The sequence below is a fragment of the Parasteatoda tepidariorum genome, chromosome 9 (genome assembly GCF_043381705.1).
Source record: "Parasteatoda tepidariorum isolate YZ-2023 chromosome 9, CAS_Ptep_4.0, whole genome shotgun sequence".
Classification (NCBI taxonomy): Eukaryota; Metazoa; Arthropoda; class Arachnida; order Araneae; family Theridiidae; genus Parasteatoda; species Parasteatoda tepidariorum.
Window position 1 is genome coordinate 3,766,602 of NC_092212.1, and position 6,077 is coordinate 3,772,678.

The window sequence follows — 6,077 nt, forward strand, 5'->3', positions numbered from 1 at the left end:
TTAAGATCAGGACAGAAACTAACGTGCTTCCTTCTCCTATGACTCTCCACACGCTAATGGTGAAAGCATGTGAAGTGTTGCCATAGCTAGAGAGTTTTGCTCTACGCCACCTATAGCCCGTTTCGATCGCCAATAAAGATGCTTTTGTTTACAAATACGTGGATAGCAATAAAGGTTTTCGTGGGGTCAAGAACAGGGACCGACACAGTGACGCTATTTTCTCTTATGCGTTAATCATTCGTTTATTTTATCATTTCTCAAAGAGTTCATTTGCATTGATAAATATTAAGTTTATATATTCAGCTATTTATAAGTGCACAAGTTCAGTTTTATGGCCACTTCTTTACATTGGTTAAAAAATTTCATTAAATCCCCATCTACCTACTACTTTTTTTCTAGAAATCAGATAAAATTTTAAAGGATTTTGGAAATCTAATGAACTAAAGTTTTAATATGGGAAATAATATTTATTCAAAAAAAAAAAAAAATTTTTAACTGTTGATTTACTTTTTCAACAATTGTGGCTCAACATCAAGGTATCTTCTTGTGATTCGTCAGTTCCACCATCCGTCTTATTCCCTACAACTGATAAATTTCTGATTCCATCATTCTGGAAGTTATAAGGATATTTTCATCAATTCCCATCCATAACTCGAACGCGTCAGGTTTCAAGGATGTTCTATAATTTCTTCAGTTGCCAGGAAAACTCTTTTGCAAAATCCTGCTTATGCAAAGCAATTTCTGATCATTTTAACAGAAACTCGATGCCATGGAATTACTAAAGAGTTGCACCCTATCAAGAACGTTAGTTTTCTGGGCCAAACGATATAAAATGTCAACCTTTTGTTTCAATGTTAAACTAGTTGGATTTCTGCCATCCATATTGTCCTACTCTCTGTAAGTGAGCAGGACATAAAATGTTGACAAAACCCCTAACTAACGGGTTCGTTTTTCTCCCTTTTGTTTTTATCCTTTCCGCTTTTCCGAGAGGAAGAAAATCACGTTTCATTAACAGCATATCATCTCGCTCCTGTCAACTTGCAGTTGATAAAGGGATGTAAGAGATTGAATTCTAGGTAAAAGATGAATAATTCTGGGAAATTCAAACATTAGGGCAGAGAAAGTAAAGAAAAGGTTCCTTCTCTATACACCGGCCGACTCCGCTAAAACCCACCGAGTACATGCGATATACGTGCTTGTATAATCTGTGGAATTTAAAATCCTGTGGTCGGTCGCAGAACAGTACCATGGGTTCATTAATCTGGAGAAAATTGTCTTCCCTTTCAGATCGATGTCTAAATGGAGGAAGTGGTCCCACAAATGAGATACCCTCTACAGAGGATCCTATCCATGGGTGTTTCCCAGACCGTCGTCAATAGCCCATTGGGCAGCTTTAGTGCGACGTAAATATTATCTACCTTCTGTATATTCAGAATAAATAGATGAAATGAAAATCAATAAAAATACTGATAACATTATATGATGTAATCTTAGTGAAAGCGGTAACTTTAATATTCAAATATGAATAGAGAACCGAGTGAGAACAATAAGCAATTGATGACAAAAACCATGATCACATTAAAGATACACTATAGTGCGGCTTTCAGGAGAACTCCTCCAGACACCCGTCTCGCGTCGTGGCGGGTACTATGGTTACGAGGAAAGGACACTTCGAATGGGGGTGTGAGGAGAATAGTTTTGTCTTAATCTTGGCATAGGTTGTCGTGAGTAAACCAATCGACCCCTTTCCTCCATTTCACCCCCATTAGAAATGTGCTCACGCTTGTTACCATAGTAACAGCCAGCTCCAGACTTTTAATCTGGGGGAGTTCTCCTCAAAGCCGCACTATACTGTATTATTATTTCTTTCTTGTTACTGTTCAAAAAATGAACGTATTTTTTACTGTAAAAAAATTGCACTAGTTAAAAATCACAACTGGCTGTTGATACCACTAATTATTAACTGTTATCTCTGCAAAAAGTAGTCAATAGAAAAATACGCAATCATAAAATTTCATGGCTTGCTTTATTTTTAAATAAAATTTTTTGAAATTTTCGTTTGTTGCAAGATATTTCGCATAAGAACGTGTACCCCAGGGATGAAAGCGAGACGGAAAAGAGGAAAGGCTGGTAGTGAAACCATTTCAGTTATTGTTAGTTTTTGGGAGAATTTTTCTTTAAAATTATTCAAAAATTTCTACTTTATCTTGGAAAAGAAGCAGTTTTACTTATATCTTAAAACTAGAAGAAATCTTGATAGTTACAGATATTTTATTTTTCTCGAAAAAAAAATGCTAAAATGAAATGCATACTTGCGAACATTCATTCTTTTCGAGAATGGATTTTCCAAGTGGTAGTAAAACAATTACCGAAAAACAGTTTTACTCAAAAAGATATTTATATTTTAACCAAGTTGAAATTCGCTGTAGTGATGGCCAATATGCTTTTTATATATTTGTTGTAATTATTTATATATAGTGGGGGTCAAACTCATTTATAATTATTAATATAATTTAAAAACTTTAGAGAAATAACATGAATTTTGCTAGCACTTTAAATATGAAAAAAAAAAAAAAAATCTTCCGGGAAAACCGGAAGAGTTGGCAGGTATTTCGTACCAGTTTTTGCTCTTTTCCGTCTTGCTATATAAGGGCTTTCAGCCTTGGTGTACCCCCGCTAAGCTGTTCCCATACCCCGGGGGGTATGCGTACCACACTTTGGGAAGCACCTGTGCTACATAAATGGAAGTGATGGTTCTTTCAATGATATGTGCTCACCTATGAAGTATGAATTCAACATTATTTCATAAGTTAAATTTATTAATCAAAATTTATAACTACACAGTTAACAACACAATAAATAGATTACAATAAATCATTAAACACATAGTTTAATTCGTCTTTATATGTCATCCGTATGTATTGCTTCATACTTCGTTCAGTTATTTGTCTATACTGGAGGAATATGCCTCCCAATTGAATGAAACGCTCCACTAAATGGCTCATTCAAGTTCTATTTGGCTTTCTCAAAGATGAAGCGTTATTTTTGTTGTTAATTTAAAACATTGACGTTTTCTTACTAAAGTATACGCATGTATTCAAACCAAAGTATTGCGGATACGTCTCTGAATGCATGTTTTCTGAAGTAGTTTACAAAAGGTGAGTGCATGAATAATAGGTCTCTGTAGAAGGATCATATAGGTTCATTGAAATTTTTTTTTTTTAAAAGTTTAAAACCTTTCATTGTATATATATAACCAATACTCCATAATATGTTTGATATTTCGGTTATTTATGTAAAATTATTTAAGCAGAAGGAGAAAATGAAAGTAAAATTTCAGAAATACATCGTTAAATATTTTTCAACCATTTTTTTGATTAAATGAATGGATGCATTTATGAAAAAATTCAAAAGTTGTCAACAATGTTTTCAATTTAAAACAAAATAACCAAATTCAAAGAATACAGAATTATGTTTCTTTGATGATTCACCGTTCACATCAGTTCTTTTGCCAAACTTATAATTTTGCTCATTTTTATCTTAGGCATGCACTAGGAACTCATTTAAACGCTGCTGCTCCTTAACGATTTATTTAAATATCTGATACAAAACCTAAATTTAAGACTATGATTGATAGAACGAGGAAAATATTTTATTCTTCGCATATTAATATTTTATATCAGATCTTAATATTTTAATCATAATGAGTAGTCCTTTGGTAAGGTTAGTATATTCGCTGCTTCTAATGCTATTTATTGAACTTACAAAGTTGGAGTTCCGCCGAAAAATGTTTTCATAGCTGATTTAAGGGATATTTTTGTGAGTTTGAGTTAAACAGACTTTCCAGTATACTCTGTATAAAACGAAAAAGGAAGGGAAGGCGTCAACACGCGTTTGAAGTGCAACTTTTACAACAACATTTTAAAAGATTCACAGCCCCCTCCACTAACTCCGTTTCACATAACTAGTTCATTTATTTCATTTTATTTATTTATTTTAATGGCATGTTAAAAACTGTCCAAAGAAAAAAAAAGTTTTTCTATAGCAGTTAAAATGCTTTGAATTTTTCTAATTTTTTTCAACGTTAAACAATTTTTTTCGGAATGTGATTGAGATCAACTTATCGTAAGGTGGGATCCCACTCAAAAACTTTAAAAAGATCAATTTTTATTATTATTCATATTTTTTTAAAAACAGCTTTTCACCAATATTATTTAGAATGCTCCCTTTATTTCTTGGAACAATTATTTGACCATGTCATTAGATGTTAAGAAAGATTTTTTTGAGATATACATTATCTTTTTTTTTATATTTAACTCGTTTATCTCGGAAGAACTTTCTCTTTTAACACTAGAAAGACAGAAACTTAGTACAGTACAGAACCCGTTATCCGGAAATCAGAAAACCAAAAAACCGGAACGAAATTCATTAAATTTTCCCGCCATTGTTTAAAAAAAATGTTTTTTTCCTCATAAGATTTTAGGATTTTTCTTTCTATTTTGAAAGATGTTTACCTTACCATCATTTTGGAAATAATCATTAGTGTATTACTTCATCGTTTTTTCTTCTTTTTAAAATTATTTCCAAATATATATATTTTTTTAGTTGGGTTTCACAATAAAAAAAACGGCTTTTTGTAGCTATTCAGAAAACCGGAAAAATCAGTTATCCGGAATAGCGATGGTCCCGATCGTTCCGGATAATCGGTTCCCTACTGTATATTTGCCCAAAAGCAGTCAAAATGACTAGATTGTGAAAGAATAACTAATGTGCAAAAAAAAATTTTTTAAATTAATTTTTAAAATTTTTTTAATATTATTTGCAGTTATGTTACAAGTTATTAGTAAATATTAACAATAAAAAAAATCTATATGTTGTATGAAAAGTCACAAAATTCTAAGAAATTGCGTCATTGTATACATCATTGTTTTTCGAATTGAAATTAAAAAGCATTTAAAATGACTTCCTTGGGTAATTTAGTGTTAAGCGTCTTTATCATTTCAATACATTTATTTTAAATATATATAAATAAATTATTTTTAAAAAATATTTAAAAAAAGAAATTAAAAAATAATATAAAAATCTAGGAAAAAATGAAAAGATATAATTTTTTCATCAGCTCACACGATTATATCCGCAAAAAGGAGTGCTGTCTAATATGGTATCAATACAGCCAAAGCAAAATATATCAATACAATAGTGTGAGGAGTACTCAAAGAATATAAATAATAATATTATACTATAGAACTTAAAGAAGTTTATAATTAATAAGGTTGATATTTAATTATTCATATGTTACAAATTTCTGCCTGACCAGAAGAGGGCGTTGTAATCACTCACTCATTATAATTCTGTAAACACTTATGTGGCAGGCAATGGATTGAACTGGCTGGCTCATTGGAGAGCCCCTTTTCGTATCATATATTTTATTGTTTTATTATTAAATTTGTTTGTTATTAAATATGGTTTCTTTAATTAATACACCCATTCACCACTGAATCATTTTGCAACATCATATTAATTATAAAATTCGTTAAATTATTTAGTATAATATTTTTAACTTGCGCACATCCATTTTCGGGCCAATCCTTGGTAACTAACAAATCAAACACGCATTAATACTGCAGTAAGAAAGTGCCAAAAAAACAAATTCCCTCTATATACGTTTTTACCTCCATTTGAGTTTCTGTTTTCATATTTTGTAATCTGGCAATCTTATTACGAAAATATTTTAATCAATCTTGAAGGATTCCGCTACATGTAAGTTCATTTGAATTTGTTTCTCGCGTTATAGATTTCATTTTATTTTCTGTTTTTTGCTTGATATATTTTTTGCATGATGTGTCCTATTTTTTTTTTCAATTTTCTTGAGTGCTCCTGATACTATTGTATTGATGTATTTATCTTTTGACTTTATTGATGCAATATTAGAAAGTATTCCTTTTTGCGGATATAATCGTGTGAGGTGATGAAGAGATTATATCTTTTTATTTTTTTTTTGTTTTCTGGTTTTTTAAATATATATGTATATATATTTTTTTAATTTTTTAAAACTGTTTCATTTTAATANGGGATAT